The sequence below is a fragment of the Mustela putorius genome, unplaced genomic scaffold, assembly GCF_011764305.1.
Source record: "Mustela putorius furo isolate JIRA1106 unplaced genomic scaffold, ASM1176430v1.1 tig00003854_pilon_pilon_pilon, whole genome shotgun sequence".
NCBI classification, from domain to species: domain Eukaryota; kingdom Metazoa; phylum Chordata; class Mammalia; order Carnivora; family Mustelidae; genus Mustela; species Mustela putorius.
In genome coordinates, this window is record NW_025422006.1 from 11119382 (window position 1) to 11141196 (window position 21815).

Here is a 21815-nt window from a genome sequence, read left to right on the forward strand (position 1 = left end):
TAAGTGTTTCACAGAGTATTTAACAAGATTATTGGAAACATACTCAATCTTTTGAAAAGTAAAAATCAAATAAAACTTACATCTAAAGGTTTGTACTAGATTCCTTTCTTTGTCATACCGGTTTAATATTATTTTGGGAATGAGTTATTGCTACATTCTGCCTGTTTGTTTTTTTTTCCCAACAGGATAATACTATTTATCTGCCTAATAATGACAAATAGATTTCATCTCATGTGACAACTCTAATCAGTTGATAGAGGCAGTGCTGCTTGAGGCAGTGTTTTGTGAACAGTTCCGAGGCTATGTCTGGACTCCACAGGACAAAAAGTTCTTGATATCATCCAAGGGCATGGTGGAGGAAGTTAGTAACTAAGTGAAAGGTATCAGTCATCCTTACATCATCTGCAAAGAACCATGGACAGGGATTTAGCCCCGATGTTTCAAAAGCCCATTGTGGAGCTAGTCACTGCCAGACTCCTATTAACTGGCTTTAAAGTAAACAATTACCAAATGAACAAACAAATAACAAATACTGAATTGTGACTTTTTGAAAATATATGTGAAATGGACACACATTGAGGATACCAATGGTATGGATGGAAAAAAGAAAGAGAGTCCTGATAGGCTACATCAACAAACATGTTTTTCATATACTTCAGGAAACATTATAAATGTGGCAAGAAGATCTAATATGTAATCTGGATTTCTTATTAAATCTGCTATCACTTTACCAAAATATGTTTTCTACAGTATCAAATATTCTCAACTAGACATTTTCTCCTTAGAAAATCATGGTATTAGAATTTTAGAATTCTAGAATTTAGAATTCTAGAACAATATTTTAATGTTTGGAATATTTTCTAACTACATCAGGCATCATATTATTAAGAAAACAATCATATAATATTGTGATAGTAACATTGAGTCATGAGGGTGTATTCACTTGTGTGTCTCCTTCAATATAGTTTCTGAATTCCTTGATGTCAAAGTCACAGTCTTTATCTCCACATTCTCCAGAGAGAGGGAGCAACAAGTGTTGCACTTTTAATTCCCAGATCAGCAGTGATGAGAGCATAGCATTATTTACACTCTTTCCAATAGATTCTGCTTAGCTCTTTCAAGATGAAAGCTAAGCAAAACTCTCCTTTCTCACCACTTTGTCATCCTTACCCTTACAGGCATGAAAATGGAAATTCTTCCCTGTTATGGGAAGATAATGTTGCTATGGTTATAAAGGTAAAGTAGATTTATCAAAATAATTCGAAACATGATTCTCCATTATGGTTAGTGATTGCAGGGACAGGTTGACATGAAAACACTCAACTTTTTTTTTTCTTCTCTCATTTGCTATTTCTTCAATTTCTATATAAAAAGCTTCATGTCCTTTCCTTTCTCTCTCCCGGCCATTTTGGCAGCTGCTCTTGGTTGGGGCCATCCCGCACCTAAGACAGGAAGATGGTGGCCACAAAAGAAGACGAAAAAGTGGCTGGAGTCCATCAACTCCAGGTTCCAGCTCGTTATAAAAAAAAAGTGGAAAATACGTGCTGGAGGTACAAGCAGACTCTGAAAATGATCAGACACGGCAAAGCGAAGCTGGTCATCCTCGCCAACAACTGCCCGGCCTTGAGGAAATCTGAAATAGAATACTATGCCATGTTGGCCAAAACTGGTGTCCATCACTACAGTGGCGATAATATTGAATTGGGCACGGCATGTGGGAAATACTACAGAGTATGCACGCTGGCTATCAATGATCCAGGTGATTCTGTTATCATTAGAAGCATGCCAGAACAGACTGGTGAAAAGTAAATCACATGGAATTTTTCTTTAATAAAACTGGCCACAGTTTGTTTAAAAAAAAAGAAAAAGCTTCATGTTGTACATACTAACAAAACTCTATATCTCCAGGATGATTAGGTATGCTATAATTTGGAAATTTATGAGTTATATATTTCATGTATTATATGTACATATATCCTGATACTGACTACATATAATATTTTTCCTCTAGAAGGCTTTGGATAGGGTAGTTGAAGTGAGGGAGAAGAGGGAATTCATGTTGACACTTTCCATAACCTGTTCTTTCTTCAGTATGATCGTGTATTTTAAGTCTTAATGATCCTATCATATCAAATTCATGATATACCATTTTAGAAACCTAATGAGAATAAAATTCTTGGCCCATAATAATGTAATAATAATAAGCTTTACACGACAACTTCGCTGTTTGAATTATAGTGATAAAGAAAGTGAACCATCTCTCTCTCTTTTTATCCTCTTGCCTCAGCAAGATGGAATAACCTTTCATTTTCTGAGAGTGCCCTCGTTTTATCAGACAAACCAAATTCCTTTCAATCTCTCAAACTTTCCCAGGAAAACAGAAAATCCATTTTTTTTCCTCTTTACCCTGGTTTTCTATATATATTATTCTCCAGCCCACAATTCATATTTCATTAAGGAGGTATATTTCTATGAGGTAAAATTGTGTTGATACTCTTATTCGAAATTAAAAAAAACAGCACTCCCTGGCATATTTTCACCTGAAAATCGAAGGCTATATTGCACACAGTTCAAACAGCTTCTGATTAAATGTAATAATCTTACCTAAGAGTAGAGAATATTCACAAGTACCTAGTAAGAACATAGAGATTTACAAGTAATTTACTAAATTAAAAATCTTTACCAATTAAAAAATTAAATGTCCTGAGTGATCTGTGTTTTCCCCTACATGATCTAGCTTTTCTCCAAACTTGTGCTTGCCTGTATTACAATTGTGAAGAGAGATTCTGATATACACTGATACTCTTCTCTCCCCATCCCTGAATATTTCAAGTTCTTTATTTTGGGGGTATATCATAATATTCTACTTTTTCACCATTCCCAATACCCATGAGCAATTGAACCCAAGTGACTGGTTCTAAACAAGGACTTGAGAGTGAACGATGTGTGTTATTTTGGCTAAGGATTTGTTTCCCTCTTTGAGACATTCTTCTTCCATTTAATATTCTGATCAGCAGCATTCAAGATAGTCTCTGATTTGTCATCCTAGATCTTTCGATTATTATAATGAACAGATCCTTTTGCCCACCAACAGTGGACATGTAACATAAGGAAGGAAATATTATCTATAGTTTTAAGTCACTAAAATTTAGGACTGTTTGTTACCACAGAGTAATTTACTAAATTGAATTAATGCAGAAGCAAATCTTAGGGGAATAAGTATAAAACACCCCTGGAAACTATAGATCCTGATAATCTTACAGAGGAGGAAGGTTGTGTTTTTTTTAGAGGAGTATAAAAGCAGGATTTAAGTAATATATTTCTAGGATTTACTGAAATAAAAGAGAAATTAAAACCACATAACTTTTATATGAAATGATTACTAGAAGGTGTAATTGGTGGCTTAAAATCAATCCATTCTCAAAACGGATTTTGACAGAGGTCACAGAAGAAAGTTTATGGTGCCTGTATGCCCTCTTGAAGGCATACAGCCAAGAGACTGTAAACCTTAATATAAAAGGACCATTTCCTTCAAGAAGACCAGATGCCTGATCTGATTAAGTACAACAAGTGCAGGAAGATTATCAAACCATTAGACAGATTAAAAAAAAGATTAATTGAAATGAATTTATAGTTTACATAAATGAATTACTTTATATAGACAATTTCTTGGTCAAGTCAACAAACTAAATTCAAAAAAATTTTTTTAAAGATTTTATTTATTTATTTGACAGAGAGAGATCACAAGTAGGCAGAGAGGCAGGCAGGCAGAGAGAGAGAGAAGAGGAGGAGGAAGCAGACTCCCTGCTGAGCAGAGAGCCCGATGCGGGACTCGATCCCAGGACCCTGAGATCATGACCTGAGCCGAAGGCAGCGGCTTAACCCACTGAGCCACCCCAGGCGCCCACTAAAATTCAAATTTTATAATGAATTCTATTAATTACTGAAACTTATTGTTTTGTTTTAGCAATTTGTGACATCTATTATCTATGAGATTTTATAAGTATATGCTACCATTTCTTTCTAGGTTTTCTTTTCTCATTATATGTACCTAGTAGCATATGAAATTTTATTGTGATAATAACTGAATTATTTTTGTGGACATTTGATATCATAAAATTTATTAATTGTATGTTATTAAACATGATAAACCAAACATTTTTGAATATCTTCTAATTTTATGTTAGGAGAGTGTGTGACCCAGTATATATTATAAAACACTTAGCACTTGATCTCAATTTTTATGTTTTAAGTATTTTCCAAAAATGAACTAATCAGCACAATGATTTCCTAGACTCAAATAGGAAGAAAAAACACATTGTCAAGGTACAAACCGCTTATTAATAAGTGTATTTCAAACTTGTTCCATAGTTACAGATATATTAATAATGAGTTAATACACTCTTGGGTCATCAAAAAAAATGAAGATGGGTTCTACCATTCAAAACCAACCTCTTTCTTCTTAATCACATACTAATCTGCATATGTAAGAGACCATTAGATAAGCACCATTCAGCATCAGTGGAGAAATGGAGTGTTCCCCAACCCCCTACATCATTTTGTGTTGGCTGAAAGGAAAATTATCATTTGACCAGTGTAACCTGCACATGGCTGCTGTAACAATGAAAGCCCCTCAGGGTTACCCAACATCCTGCTTTCAGAAGATCAGTCCTAATTAGCATGAAATATTCTGTATTGTACAGGATCCCAAGATAAAACATCAACACATCTACTTAGCATGCATCTCATTTTTTTTTTCCCTTCCACGTATCATTTGTAATTTGGCTAGTGAGACAAGGTAAATTTGGGCATCAAATTTAAAAGTAAGAGAATCATTTTTTCTTTCTTTTAAATGATATTATAGCAATCTTTTTTTAAATTTATTTTTTATTTTCAGCATAACAGTATTCATTATTTTTGCACCATACCCAGTGCTCCATGCAATCTATGCCCTCTATAATACCCACCACCTGGTACCCCTACCTCCCACCCCTCGCCCCTTCAAAACCCTCAGATTATTTGTCAGAGTCCATAGTCTCTCATGGTTCACCTCCCCTTCCAATTTCCCTCAACTCCCTTCTCCTCTCTAACTGCCCCCCCATGTCCTCCATGCTATTTGTTATGTTCCACAAATATAGCAATCTTTAATATATTTAAGAGCAATTACTAACATATAATATTCAAAGATATGAAAATAAGCATACAAATGTAGTCCAACAACTTAAGTCAATTCCCTGTTCTATTTATGTTTAGTCTGGGTATAATTTTCAGTTGAATTCACATGTCAGGGTAGCACATGGAAGGGGAGATATACAAGGCGTTTTTAGTATCACCAGCATGCTGTCAGTTCTAGAAATGAGACAAAATCTACATAGGGTGATTTTTTGATTCTTATAAATAACAAGATAAAATAATAATGTGAAAGTTTCCAAGAAAATAAAAAATACACCTCTTTTTAAGATTTCTTCCCTCCCTCCCTCCCTGCCTATCTCTCTCTCTCTTCTCTTTTTTAAGAGCAAAAGAGAGAGCATGAGTGGGGGTAAGGGCAGGAAAGGGAGAAGCAGACTCCCCGCTAAGCAGGGTGCCCAATGTAGGGCTCGATGTGGAACTTGATGTGGGGTTCAATCTCAGGACCCCGAGATCACGACCTTAGCCAGAGGCAGGTGTTTAACCAACTGAGCAAGCCAGGCACCCCTAAAAATAGGCCTTCCAAAACATTTCATGGCAGATGACTTCAGGAATGGCAGAGTGAGGACTTTAATCATAGTTTCTCCCACAAAAACAGTGAATATACTGGCAAAAAAAAAAAAAAAAAGTAAAAAAAAACCAGTAACTCAGAACTCTGGAAATTAGCTAAAGCCACAGAACAAGTAGAAATTGTTTATCAAAGAAAAACTACTGAACCTTAGTAAGACAGCAAGATCTATGATGTTTTAATCCCCTTTTACTATAACATAGTTACACAGTAATTGTAAAAAAAAAAAACCCTGTTTTTCAGCCAACAGAGAGGACTGAAAAGTATTTTGAAATTTTGTTAAATGTATCATCCCCCAAAGCAGAGTCAAAATTGTGTCCCAAATCTGCAGACCCTTCGAAAAAGAGATCTATTCTGGAGTGTTACGACTTTGATTTGACTCAGAGTTCAGCAAAGGGAGAGGATAAGGAAAGTTCATATTGTGAGCATATTACCAAAACAATGAAAAACTTGCTTGCAGATTATTATTGGTATGTAAGGCCGTAATCTTTGCCAGGACTTTAAAAGGAAATACTTGTGAAACTAGATGACCATTGGGAACTCTGAAAAACTCTCACATAGTCCTAGGGATCTAAAAAGCTGTGCACATGGACAAGTCTATGAACATGTCCAGGAAAGACCAGAGAAAATAGAAGGCCCACACATCTATTGTAGATATTGAGATGCTATGTAAGGAGAAAGTGAAAGTTGTTCTGTGTAATAAACAGTCTGAAATTTGAAGGCATGCCTTCTCACCACACATCCCTTTAACAGATTTAAAGACCCCAAAGGTAAAGCATTTAAGAAAATCTTCTAACCAATCACTGACTGATTCTGAGAATCTGATTTAGAAAACCCTTCTAAGCAATCTCTGATGAAATTTTATTAACCTTGCACAGACCATAGAAATCAGTTTTTTAAAATTAAAGTAAGAACTTAAAAAAAAATTCTAGTAGATGTCAGTGACTTTCCCAATTGCAAAAAAACATAAAATGTAGAATTTCTAGAATTTGTCTAGAAAAATCACTAAACCATCTGCTATATATGCAGCAACAACAGAATGACACATAACACAATGAATAAAAACAACAACAAAAATTCCTGGTGGGTGAGGAGAGATCTAATGCTAAAGCTGTTATATTATATTATCTAAAATGTCTAGTTTTTCAACATAAAATACAAAACCTAAAAGAAAAAATAGAGAAGTATGCCACATATAAAAGAAATTTGAGTAGTTGATAGAAAATTTCTATAAGTCTCTAATTTTGGGAGGTGGGTATTTTAAGGGTTAAATCAGCTACCATAAATATGTTCAAAGAACTAAAAAAGATATCATATTTTAGGAAGTAATGTATAACCCCAATTTTTATCATTGCTAATATCAATAAAGTGATATAAATTATAAAATATATCAAAAACAAACAGATTTTAAAAATGTAACAACTAAAATGCAAAATAGTGATGCTCAGCAACATAACTGAACTGTCAAAAGAAATAATCAATGAACTTCAAAATACAGTAATTGAGATTATCCGTTCTGAAAGGGAGAGAGTAGAAAAAGTGAGGAAACCTGAGTGGAGCTTCAGAGACCTGTGTGAAGCCATCAAGCATACCAATACACATAATAGCAGTCCCAGAAAGAAAAGAGAAAGAAAAAGTAAAGAAAATATTTGAATTAATAATGACCAAAACCTCAAATTTTAACTAAAGATGTGAATCTACAAATTCAGAAACCCCTATGGAACTCCAAGAAGGATAAACTCAAAGAAATTTACACTTACACTTTACAGTAAAGTTGACACAAAATTCAAAGACAAAGAGAAAATCTGGAGAGCAACAAGAGAAGAATACCTTATTAGGTACAAGAAACTTTTACTATGATTAACTCACTTTTCATCAGAAAACCAAGGAGGCCTGAGATGATGCAATACACATTTAAAAAGTGCTGAAATAAAAAAAAACTGTCCATCGACTATTCTATATCCAGAAAAACTATCCTTCAAAAAATAAAGAGGGAATGAAGAGAATTTCCAAATTAATAAAAACTTAGAGAATTTGTCTCTAATAGACTTACATGAAATAGCAGTCTACAGTAATTTCTAATGTAAGAAAAACTGCACAGTAACTCAAATTCACACAAAATAATGAACAGGTAAATATAAAAAGCAACATAGATAATATATAGATAACAGGTAATATACAAAAAAAGATAATAAAAAATACCTTCATTTGTAACTGTTTTATTTAAAAATCACTGACTGATTCTGAGAATCTGATTTAGAAAACCTTCTAAGCAATCTCTGATGAAATTTTATTAACCTTGCACAGACCATAGAAATCAGGTTTAAAATTAAAGTAAGAACTTAAAAAAAATTCTAGTAGATGTCAGTGACTTTACATTGCAAAAAACATAAAATGTAGAATTTCTAGAATTCATCTAGAAAAATCACTAAACATATAAGCAGCAACAACAGAACAATACATAACACAATGAATAAAAACAACAACAAGAATTCCTGGTGGGTGAGGCTCTCCTAATGCCAAAGCTGTTATATTACTGTTATCTAAAATGTCTAGTTTTCAACATAAAATAACACCCCCCTAAAAAACCTAAAAGAAAAAAATAGAGAAGTATGCCACATATAAAAGAAATTTGAGTAGTTAATAGAAAATTAAAGCAATAATTATAACACTGTGCTCATAGGTTATATAATATGTAAGGATATAATTTGCATGAAAATAATAGTACAAAAAAGGGCAGAGGGGAGGGAAGAGAATCATATTGGGTCAAAGTTTTATATACTATTGAAGTTAAGTCATTGATTGATTTGAAACTAGATTGTTTAAGTTCAGGTGGTAATTATAATCCACATATCAATTCCTGAGAAAATAACTAAAAGAAAAAAATACATTTATATAGAAAAGAAATAGACACATTTAAACAACACATAAAAAATGTGTATTTAACACTAAAAGGTCCATAATAATCAAGGAATATATGAACAAAAGCCACATAGGATGTAGAGAAAAATAAAGAGCAAAATGTGTGATGCTAATGCTATCATATCAATAATTATAATAATTACAGTAAATGTAAGTGGATTACCATACTCCAAAAGATAGAAATTTGAAAAATGGAATAAAAATAAACAAACATGATTACAACAATTACACAAGAGATAAACTTTAGCTGAAAAGACACACAGATTTTGTAAAGATATCTATCTATCTATCTACCACACACACTCTACAGTATATACACTCTGCTTTCCTATATATATAGCAGTAGTAACTGTTATGGTCTGAATGTTTGTTTCTCTCATTCATGTTGAAAAATTCAGGTTGAAATCCTAACCCTTCACAATGATAGTATTCATAGGTGATGCGTTTGAGGAGGTGCATAAATCATGAGAGTAGAACCCTCATGAATGGGATTAGTGACCAGTAAAAGGGGGCTCCAGAGAGATCCCCCAGTCCCTTCCTCAATAAAGTAAGTCCGCAATCAAAAGGGAGCCCTCAGTTGAACATGCTGATCTCAAACTTCCTGCCTCCAAAACCATAAGAAATAAATTTTCTGTTGTTTATAAGGTATTTAGTTTGTGTGATTCTCTTATAGGAGTCCAAAATAAACTAAACAATTAAACAAAACAGAGCTGAAATGGCTATATTAATTCAGACAAAATAAACTTTAAAAACAAAAGATGATTCTATAGATGAAGAGATTAATAATGATAAAAGGATTATATTATATATATATATATATATGCACACACACACACACACAGCTCTCCAAATTACATTAAGCAAAAACAGAATTGAGGGAAAAATAGACAATTTACAGATAGCAACAGGAGATCAGCAGGATATAAAAAAACCTGAAAACACTATAATTAGAGCCAGTAGACATCTATAGAACACTACTCAACAAGAGCAGGATACACATTCTTTTCAAGTGTATATATAAATATTATCCAGAATATAGACCATATATAATGACATAAACAACCTTGATAAACTTAATTATTTGAAATAATAAAAAATGTACATTTTTGAAAAGATTTTAAATTGAAACCAACAACAGATAAAATGTATGAAAACTAATAAGTATGTGGATAATAAGCCATCCACTACCAAATAAACAATAGGGCAAGTAGGTCCAAGAAATAAATGATAAGGAAAATAAGGAAATACCTTGAGAAGAATGCCCAAAAAACCAAAAATACACAACTTACCAAAAGTGATGAGATGGCCAGCTAAAGGAGTGTTTAGATGGATATTTATATGTCACCTCCTCCTGAAAAAAAGAATAAAGCTGTCATATCAATAACCTAACCTTCCAATTTAAGACAACCAGAAAAATAAAAGCAAACTAACTGAAAAAAAACAGAAGGAAATAACAAAGAACAGAGTGGGGAAATGAATAAAAATAGAGAATAAAAAATAGAGAAAAACAACAAACCCAAAAATTGCATATTTTAAAAAGATGAACAAATTTGACAACCTCTTTCACTAGAGACAGACCAAGAAGTCAGAACGCTACAAATTATTAACATAAAAAATGAGAACAGGATTCCTATAACCTGGCATAGAGAGATTAAAAAAAACAATGATAAGAAAACCATGAAACAACTATCAGATAACATAAACAAAAAAAAAATTCTAGAAAGATAAAAAGGATGCAAATTGATTCAAGGTTAAATAGATGATATGACAGACCATAATAAGTAAAGAGATTGAATTAGTAATTGAAATATTTCCTATAAAAATTCAGGACCAGGTGGCTTCACTAATGAATTCTACCCCAAACATTTAAAGGAGAATGGAATGATTGTTAATTCTTTGAAAACTCTTGAAACAAAACACCCCACCTCATTGTATGAGACCACTCTTACACTGGAACCCCAAACCAGACAAAGACATCACAAGAAAAGAAACAAAGAAAGAAAACAATAAAATGAACAACAAAAACCAACAAAACTATACACCAATTAAAAATTCGGCAGTTTTTCAGGATACTAGGGTAAAATATATATTTCCATATACTGTGCATTTCTACATACTACAAAATGTGTTTCTATATACTAACAACAGACAACCCAAAATGAAATTGAAAAATAGAATTCCATGTATGATAGTATTCAAAAAATACCTATGAATAAAAACTTAATCAAAGATGTGCAAGTCTTATACACTGAAAACTATAAAACATTGTTACATTTTTTTAAGTTAAAATAAATAGACATCTTGTGCTCATGGATCAAGAAAAAAAAACAATAGTGTGAAGATAATAACACTTCCCAATTGATCTATAGATTTAATAAAAAGCCTTTCAAAAATTTCGGTGGATTTTTTTTTTTTTTTTAAATAAACAAGTGGATCTGGAAATTGAAACTGAAATTCATCTGGAAATTCAGGAAACCAGAAGAGCCGCCCGAAACAGTCTTGAAAAATAGCCAAAATTGGAGAACTCAGAATTTCTTGATTTTGAAAACTTACTACAAAAGTATAGTTATCAAGACAGCATGGTGTTGGACTAAGGATAGACATAGATATCAATGGAATAGAATTGAAAGTCCAAAAATAAATACATTTATCATCAAACTGATTTTCAACAATGGTGTGAAGACTATCTAATAAGGAAATATGAGTTTTTTCAACAATTACTGCAGGGGGTAGTTAGATATCTATATGAAAAAGAATTAACTTGTACACCCATCTTACTTAATATTTTCAAAAAAAAAAAAAAGTAAACCCAAACTGGATCATATACCTAAATCTATCAAAAAAAAAAAAAAAAGATTAAAATACTGATACTACAACAACACAGGTGAGTCTTAAAAAACATGATCCTAAGTGAAAGAAACTAATAATAAAAACATCATGTATTTTATAATTCAATTTCAATGAAATATCTACAATAGGCAAGTGTGTAGAGACAGAAAGTAAAACTTGTAGTTGAGGAGGGGGGAAAAGGGGTGGCTTTGGGAGAAAATAGATCATGACTACTAATAGATACAGGGTTTCTAATGGAGTAATGAAAGTGTTCAAAAACTTAGATGTGTGAGGGTGATGGTTGCATAATTTATGACTACAATAAAATCCATAGAACTATACCCATTTGAGTCGTGTTAATTTCATGGTATATGAATTATATCTCAACCAAAGATATAAAAAAACTAATAAATTTTAGAATCTCCCATATTACAGTTAAAAGCAATGTACTTATCAAAACTTAACTAAATATAATAATGATAAGGATAAGGATAAAGATTATCTGCCCTTATTTACAGCTGTAATAGCAGCTGTGTGAGCATGAAACACTCTGGCTAGTGCTTTGGGTACATTAAGTCTGATCTTTAAGACAATCATACAGAATGGGTAATAGTAATGAACACAGTACAAGTGAACAAATGGAATGTCATATAGATTAAGTGAGGAGATCAAAGCCAATGACCTGGTAAACAGTTAGAGCCAGGATATAAAATCGGTATAAGGCCCCATACTTTCCTTGATCTATGGTCTTAAGAAATGTCTAGAGCAACATTTCAAAAAAATATGTTTGTAGTAAACTAGTGCCAGTGATGTTTCTAGATTTTATATTTTAGAAGGATTCCATGATTAGGACTGAGAAAACACTGAATTAAATATATCTGTGTATACATATTTATGTATATATATTTAATTCATATATATATGGATATCATATCATTATACACACACAATATATGTGTGTGTGTATACATATGTATATATGTATACACATACATTTTTTATTGAGAGTCTATTATAAGGTCATTAACCTAACTCTTTTTGTACAGATGAACAAATGAGCTCATATGAAGGTAAGTAATTTCCTTGCATTTCCTAATGTTCAGTAGCACAAAAAACTACCTTTCAAATCAGTGGTTTATTCCACTCCAGGGCAAAGGAATAAGTTAGATTCATAGAATATTAACATTTTTGGAATATTAGCATCATTACTACCATCTTCAAAATTAGTCACCTCATCTCTAAATATATGGTAAAAACAATAGCATGGTGTTTTCTTTTGTCCTATTTAAATAGGAATGATATATATATTTTTTTCTTTTATACCCCTGTTAGGCATGTGGGACTACAGGCCATCTCTAGCATTCTGGTTCCATCAGGTAATAAGGAAATTTCATAACAGTATCAGGAAAAGGCCTGGACTCAAGACCCTCTTTGCCTACACAGAAAAATGACACTATGTATTTGATATGCACTCTTGGACTCAATGAACTGTACCAAGTATTACAAATCACTTTTTTTCCCCTAAAACAAGGATTCATGAATAAAATGTTTGTAACCTTAAACCGATGTCCAATGAGACACCCACTATGCCCTCTTCCAATACTTTCTACTCACCACAGCTATATTCATCTACAAAGCCCAGTCTGACCAGCTTAATCACCTACTAAGAATCATGCATGGTTTTCTACAGTCCACAATATAAAATCCAAATCCCTGAGCCTGTCATTTAGATTTCTTCTAAAATAGGGCCCCAGGCTTATCCACTATTCACACCCTAATTTCCAGGAAACATCACAACTTGCTATTCTTCCAAATGAGCCCTATACTTTATAATTGCTAGGTCTTTGCTCGTATGTTTTTTTTCTCTGTTCAGAATTCTTTCTTTTCCCCCACTGCTTGGCAAAATTCTATTCATTTCTCATCTCAAAGGCAACTTCCACGACAAATTCTTTTTAAATTCTCAGATCAGAAATAAATTGTACTTTTTCTGAATTCTTTGCAAAGTTGTTTATAAAACTCAAATGACATATTTACATTCAAATCTTATTTGCACTTTGCTATAATCCAAGAGGAAGGAACTGATGCCCAGGTCCCCACTATTTCACTACTGAAGAAATTGGTAGTTAGCAAGGTAGCCCCAGGTAAAGCATCCAGGAAGGACAGAAATTGCATTCAAAATAATTTAGCTATATCTATGAAGTCTGAGCTTTTGTGATAATGATAGTAGGTAACTTTTTTTTTTTTCTTTTTGGGCATTCCAACTATATTTTAGGCATTGCTCTCTTTACTTTTAAAAACATTTCTCTCCTTCTCAGAGCTCTTCCTTTTCCTATCTCTGAGACTTGATTTTCCTCCCATATCATTGTGATGCTCCTTCTCAGTTTCTTTTTCAAGAGTATTACCCTTTCTCAATCCCTAATTCTTGTAATGTCCCAACCTTGGACTCTTTATCTTCTTTATTTATACTCACTGTCATGGTTTTAAATACTATCTGTGTGCTTGTGACTCTAAGATTTACATATCTATCTCCAATCTCTCTGCTGAGCTTCAGACTAAAATATTCAACCACCTGCTCAGAACCTCCATTTGGATATCTAATTTAAATTAATATATTCAAAGGAGATCCTCTCTTTCTCTCCCTTACCAAAGGATATTCCTAGATCCCCTCTTTTCCCTTTCACCAAATATAGCACACCATCCACCTAGTCATTCAACCCCAAACCAGGGGTGATTCTCAATTTCTTGTTCTTTCACATTTAAAATCAGTAAGCTCTTTTCGCGTCCATGAAAATGTTCACCATTTCTTAGCACCTACATTCTTACCATGTTCATTGAAGCCACCAAAATCTCTTGCCTAGATATTCATAATTTCTCAGGCATCTTTAGATTATGAGAGTTTCTTAGACTTTTGTTACTTATTTGTTCCTCTGACAGTTTTGAAGAGTGTCAGGGATATTGCAAAATGCCTTTCAGTTTGGGCTTGTGTGATGTTTTTCCAATGGTCACACAGAGTTTATGAATTTGGGGAGGAAGACCACAGAAGTAAATTGTCACTCTCATCATATTATACCAAAGGTACATGCTTTTAACATGACTATTTCTGATGATGCTAGTCTTTATTTCCTGAGAGAGGTAGCTTTTTGCAAGTTTGGGTTTTTGGTTTTTGTCTTTCCATGTGAAAACATACATTTCTTCTCTTTTTCCATGATGTTCTCTTTTAGTAGGAAGTTACTGTATGCATTTCATACACAAGAGGTAGGACTTTATCCTCTACTTCCTTGAAAGACCAATAGCTACATAATTAATTTGCGATTCTTCTGCATTGGAAACTTAGCTACTCTCCTTCACGCATCTTTTTTAATCCAATCACTTATTTATATTGGTCTAACTCAGGTACATTTATTTTATGCTTTGGGTTAAAATGCAATGTTACCATATTTATTTATTGGTCAATTATTCCAGTTTGGGTCCACTGGGAGCAATTTTAGTTAGTTCCTGTGTCTCTTCCACATATCCCTGATTGTTTTGTTGTTGCTGTTGTTGTGTGTTTTGTTTTTTTTGTTGGAGTACTGTCTGCTTTTTGGCAGGAGAAAATGCTCAATAACTCACCTTGCATATTATCTGCCTCAGCCCTGAAATCAACCACTCATCTAACTCATCACTCAGCCCAGGTCATACATATTTCTTCCTATGTTTCTTTGTAGACATTTACCTTTAGAGAGAGAGAAAGAGAGCATGAGGGGGGCAGGGGCAGAAGGAGAGAATCTCTTAAGCAGACTCCCTGCTGAGCGAGGAGCCCAGTGTGGAGGCTCCACCCCAGAACCCATGAGATCATGACCCCTGTGGAAACCAACAGTTGGACACTCAACTAAATAAGCCACCAGGCACCCTGCACTGCATTTGATTCATTTTTAAATAATATTTGTACAAAGTGTCTAGGACCATTTCTTTTTTAAAAAAGGATGTCCCACACCAGGTGTTGAAGACCATCTTTTTTTTTTTTTTTAAGATTTATTTATTTTATTATTTATTTTATTTGACAAACAGAGATCACAAGTAGGGAGAGAGGCAGGCAGAGAGAGAAGGAGGGGAAGCATTCTCCTTGCTAAGCAGAGATCCCGATTTGGGGCTTGATCCCAGGACCCTGAGATCATGACCTGAACTGAAGGCAGAGGCTTTAACCCACTGAGCCCACCCAGGTGTCCCCAAGACCATCCTTTTTTCACTGAATTGCCTTTCTACCTTGGTCAGAGAGCAGTTTGACTATAGGTATATGCCTGAGCACCCTATTCTCTTAAACACTGTGTTTATCAGTCAATATCATAATGTCATTATTACAGTTAATTGCTGAAACCAACTATAGTCCAGTTGTACTGAACATAACAGAATAAATTTGGGAAGAGCTGAAAACTTAACAATATTGAGTATTCCAGTAAATGGATACAAAATATGTGTCCCTTTATTTAGATCTTTGATTGCTTTCATCAGTGCTTTGTAACCTTCGACATACAGATACAGTACATAAGTTATGATACATCTAAGTTTATTTTGGGGGGTTTTTGGGAGGGACAGTGCTAGTTTAAATGGTACTTTTTTTGTAGATTTCCAATTCCAAATGTTCATTGTTGGCATAGGAAAGCAACTGACTTTTGTTAACTTTATATCCTGCAACCTTTTAATACTTGTTTATTAGTTGAGTTTGGGAGTTCTTTTTGTAGAAATTTTTGGGTTTTCTTTATAGAAAATCATGTCATCTGCAATTTTTTATTTCTTCTTTTCAATGTTTTATATCTTTTGTTTATTTTTCTTGCATTATTGCAATAACTAAAACATTTTTCTGTAAAACATCTCAGTAAAATGTTGAAGAGAGTGATGAGACAATATACTTATTTAGTTTTAGGGGAAAGTCATGTTTCTCAATCAAGTCTAGTATTAGCTCTAGCATTTTCCCTATATACAGCTTATCAGTTTAAGGAAGTTCCCTTCTAGTCTAGTTTTTTGAGATCTTTTGTCACAAGGAGGAACTGACCTTTGTCAAATGGCTTTTGTGTATCTGCTGATATACTCAGACAGTTTTTCTTATTCACTCTGTTAATGTGATTAATTACTGTGATTCATTTACAAATCTTGAAGCAGCCTGAATACCTGGATGAAGGCCATTTGTTGATGATGTATTCACTTTTTAAATTTCTTACATTGCTGGATATGTTATCATTTTATCAAGGAATTTTGACTGTATGGTCATTAAGATATTCATCCGTACTTTCCTTTTCTTATTTTTGGTATTAATGCAATGGTTATCTAATAAAATCAGTCAGAAAATGTTCTCCTTTTTTTCTATGTTCTGGAAGAGATTCTGTAGAATTGGTATTATTTCTTCTTTAAATGTTTGGTAAAATTGGGGCGCCTGGGTGGCTCAGTGGGTTAAGCCGCTGCCTTTGGCTCAGGTCATGATCTCAGGGTCCTGGGATCGAGTCCCGTGTCGGGCTCTCTGCTCAGCAGGGAGCCTGCTTCTCCCCTCTCTCCTCTCTGCCTGCCTCTCTGCCTGCCTCTCTGCCTACTTGTGATCTCCCTCTGTCAAATAAATAAATAAAATCTTTAAAAAAAAAAAAAAATTAAAAAAAAAAAAATTAAATGTTTGGTAAAATTGACCAAATTGGGCCCTATGTTTTCTTTTTTGGAATTGTTTAACTACTAATTAAATGTCTTCATAAATAGGGCTGTCTAATTAATCTATTTTATTTTGAGTGAGTTTTGGTAGTTTGTTTCTTTCAAAGAATTGTCCAGGCCATTGAAGTCACCAAATCTGGCACTGAGTTGTTTCATAATATTGCCTTATTATCCTGTTAATGTCCATGGGATCCGTAGTGATTATACTTTCAAATCTGATACTGGCGATTTGTGTCTCCTCTCTTTTATCCTTGGCTAGCCTGCCTAGAGATTTATCAATCTTATTAATCTTTTCAAAAAACAAACCAAAACAAAAACAAACAAATAGAAAAAACAAAAACACTCTAGCTTTTGGTTTCATTCATTTTGACTATTGTTCTTGGTTTTTAGTTTCTTTAATTTCTTCTCTAACAATGTTATTTCCTTTCTTCTGTTTGCTCTAGGTTTAATTTGAACTTCTTCCTCCACTTTCCTAAGTTAAAAGCTTAGGTTGTTAATTTTAAATTAATATTCCTCAGAGAGTCTCTCTCTTGCAGGGTTCTTATCTATAATCCAATTAGATTACTGGAGGCTTGTCAGGGTTGTAGTAGTGTATGTAAGAAGAGGAGTGTTCCATAGTTTTGTCATAATGTTAAAATCTATGTGACCCTATGTCTTAAGGTGTATCTTTTATAAATGTCTGTCTCCCTTTTCCAGAGGGGGGACTTTTTCTTTAAAACTCTTTATTAGTTTCTCTCTCCTGACTTCAATGTTCCTTATCTATTTTATTGAAGTTCTATTATTATTATTATTATTTTTTTTTTTTTTTTTCCTTAGATGAGACAAGAGAGCTAGAGGAGAGGGACAATTCCCTTCCTTCAACTGGGAAAAAATTTTCAGAATTGTCTTCTCATGAATTCTTTTTCCCTAGATACCAGGCATTTGTTAGGGAGAAGATTCTGGGTGGGTTTCAAGATAACTGCTCTCTTCCTCTCCCCATTAGCACTATCAGAGAATCTTTCCAAAATTCTCACCAAGAGAACTTGTTGGGTTCCTGGAGTAAAATCCTGAATAATTGGGGGGCCCTGAAATGACTGCAGTCCCCAAGAGTTTCTCACTTTCAAGTTAGTCTTCACTTAACCTCCAGCAGTTCTTCAGAATTACCATTTAAATATTTCTTAACCAGTTTAATGATTCCCACAGATTCCTCTCCAGGTAAACACATCTATGGAGCTATATCTTTCTGAATGTGACTCTCTCTCTAAATTTTGGGATTTCAGCTAACCCTGTGACAATCTGTTCAATGATGGATCAAAAACAATTACTGATTTTTAATTTGTCTGGGCCTTTTTATTATAAGGATGGGAATGAATAACTTCTTATCTGTTCGCATATGATGCTGAAACCTAAAGTCCCTAGAAATAATTAGATAATTATTCTACAACTCACACACCGTGGTAGATCAAATTGACAAAATACAGATTTCCTTAAGTATTGGAATTAATGCTACACTAACTGTAATGCTTTTAAATATACTCTCTGAAAAATTAGAACAAAATTATTTTCAAATATTTATTGAATATTTGTAAAAGCTGATCACTTAAAAATATGAGACCATAAAGTAAGCTCTTAAACAATTTCAAAACTAAAAAGATACATATTTTATTTCATAAAGATATCATTAAACCACATTTTAAGTAAAAGGAGAAAGGAACAAAAAGACCAAAGGGAGAAAAGGGGCAAAAGAAGAAAATAATAAATTTGGGCAGTATTTTTCTAAGAAAACATTTCTATACTACTTAGATGACACTATTTTTTTTTTAAGATTTATTTATTTATAAGATTTATTTATTTATGTATTTATTTCGGGGAAGAAGGGGAGAGGGAAAGAGAATCCTGAAGCAATCTCCCCACTGATCCTGGAGCCCCATGCAGGGCTGGATCCCAGGACCCTGTCTGTGATCATGACCTGAGCCAAAATAAAGAGGTGGGCCCCTTAACCAACTAAGTCACCCAGCACCCCCGGCACTACTTGTTAACTTTATCATACCTAGCACTATTACCAGTCTATATTATTTTACTTTTTTATTTTAGTATTTATCTATTAAATGTTAGTATTTTATAGAGTACTGTATGGCTAACAAAATTATTATTTTTTTAAAAGATTTATTTATTTAAGAGAGAGAAAGAGAAATGGGAAGGGAAGAGGAAGGAGAAGGAAAGAATCTCCAACAGACTCCTTGTTGAGCATGGAGCCCTGACATGGGGCTCGATCCCAAGACTCTGAGATCATGACCTGAGCCAAAATCAAGAGTCTGATGCTAAACTGGCTGAGCCACCCAGGTGCTCCTAACAAAAACAGTAGGTCATTGTTATTTTAATTTTTAAAGTAAACATCATTTTTAAGCTTCTAATTAAATATTCATATGTTTTTTTGACATAAACAAAAACTTCCATTCACTAATTTAGAATATAATCCAAGTAGTTATTAATCACTATATCCTGAACTATTTTGTACCAAACATTCCAGACAGAAGATGGTGATAACATCTGCACATTTAGTACAGCTATAATTTTGCCTAATTTTCTATCTGAGTTTTTAAAATAGAAACACCTTGCAATTCCTTTATGCTCATGGCCGTTCCTTCCAATCCTGAGGTGAGAAAAATCTAAATTCCTTGTTTTGTTTTTTTTGTTTTGTTTTGGTTTTTGCCAAGAAAGAATGCCCACATGCACATAAGCAAGGAGGATGAGCAGAGGGAGAGGGAAAGAGAGAGAATCTTAAGTAGGCTCCATGCCCAGGATAGAGCCCAACTCAGGTCTCCGTCTCACAAGCCTGAGACCATGACCTCAGCCCAGATTAAGAGTCAAATGCTTAATCAACGGAGCCTCTCTGGCTCCCCTCAATCCATGCTGTCTTTCATCAGTTTTCTCCCTTTCTGGTTTGTGATAGATATGTGCTTGAAAGAAGTAATCAGCTGAACTTCATTCTGAAAAATCTATTCTTTATTATTTTTTTACGTCTATTATTTTTTTTTCTATGTTTTTTTCTGGGAAAAATGAATTTGTATAAATATTTTTCATGAGGATGCTATTTTTTTTGGCTTTCTCCAGTTTTTGGATTTTCACATTTGATATTTTAACTCTCACTTTATACCCTGAGAACCATTTCATGAAGAGCACAGTTGCTGAAAATCACCTGGATAATGGGATTTATGATATGATTTTTATTTTTTTATGATAAATATTTATTTCTTGTATCTTCTGGCTTCACATCTTCCAAGTTTTATATGAAAATCTGAGACAACAAAGTAAAGGTGGAGTGATTATTGGAATGATTCAAAACTGAGTTTATAAGCCAGTGAAAGTAAGTTAGGGAAAAGACAGTACTTCTTCTGAATGATTGTCTAAATGTCAGCATTTTGTAGTCTCAAAAATAAATCAATTATTTTAAATAAAGATTTTTCTTTTCAAAAGAAGCTGAGGGGAAATAAAAAGAATTTTTCACTCATCTGAGAAGGAAATGAGTCCACTGGGGGGGGAACATTGCATGGGGGCTTCAAGGAGGATAAAGAGACAACCAGAGCCCAAAGCAGGCTTCATAAACTGATTTAAAATATTTTTTTTTTGCATTTTTTTTCTTTTAAAGCTTTCAAGTTTTAATCATTACCATATGGGATTTAGACAGAAATTGTTAAAAATAATTGCTCACAATAATCATAAGTAGTCTGAATTAAATTAGAGCAGAGAGTGAGAGAAAGGGAAAAAATGCAGTGAGTATAAATTTTCTTTTAAAGAAAAATGCTTAATGGAAGGGCACATTTAATATTGTATATGAAATTATTTATTACTGGCAAGAACTCCTAAGCATTTCAAGTTCAAATAAGTAACATTAGTATTTGGTTACTCATGGGGCTTATCATTCACGGATTTTTATTTTTTTTTAATGCCATTAGTCAATTCACAACATATGAGGAAAGATATTTCTTCAAACTGCACCACCTTTAGGAAAAAAACATTCCCAAAAGGTTGTATGTAAATAGTGTTTACAAACTGTTCTCATAAGAATAGTTGGTGTATTTTTTAGATGAAAGGAAAGGACCTTAAGAGACCAAAGAGCTTGCTTGTATACATACAAAAAAAAAAAAAAAAAAAAAGAAGAAGAAGAAGAAGAAGATGAAAAATGCATGCTGAAAGAAGTGCAAGTTTATATACCTCAATGAGATACCATTTCTTGCATCCCAGTTTGGTAAAAAAAATCAAAAGTTGTGGGGAAAGAACTTATTCATACACTGCTGGTGAAAATTCAAAATGGTGCAAACTCTCTAGAGAGAAAGTTAATATTATATAACAAAATCACAATCCCTTTGATCCTGCAAATCCCACTTCTAGGAATTTATCCTGAAGATATACCTCTCCAAATATGAAACAACTTATGCACATAGTTATTCACTGTAATATTATTTTCAATAGCAAAAAAATACTGAAAGCAACCAAAGTATATACTTTTCTCTGCTGAATCAATTATAGAAAATCCCATGAAAATGAAGTGTTAGTCAACTTAAGAAATATGAAGACTGTATCAATCAACATGGAAAGAATTTCAAGCTCTCTTAATATTAAAAAAAAAAAAAAAAGCGCACGGAAGAAGCAAGATGGC

At 33.3% G+C, this 21815-nt stretch overlaps 1 pseudogene; it reads left to right on the forward strand.

Annotated features, from left to right (window-relative positions):
- Positions 1 to 1378: 1378 nt before the first annotated feature.
- Positions 1379 to 1809, forward strand: LOC123387538 (annotated as a pseudogene).
- The last annotated feature ends 20006 nt before the right edge of the window (positions 1810 to 21815 follow it).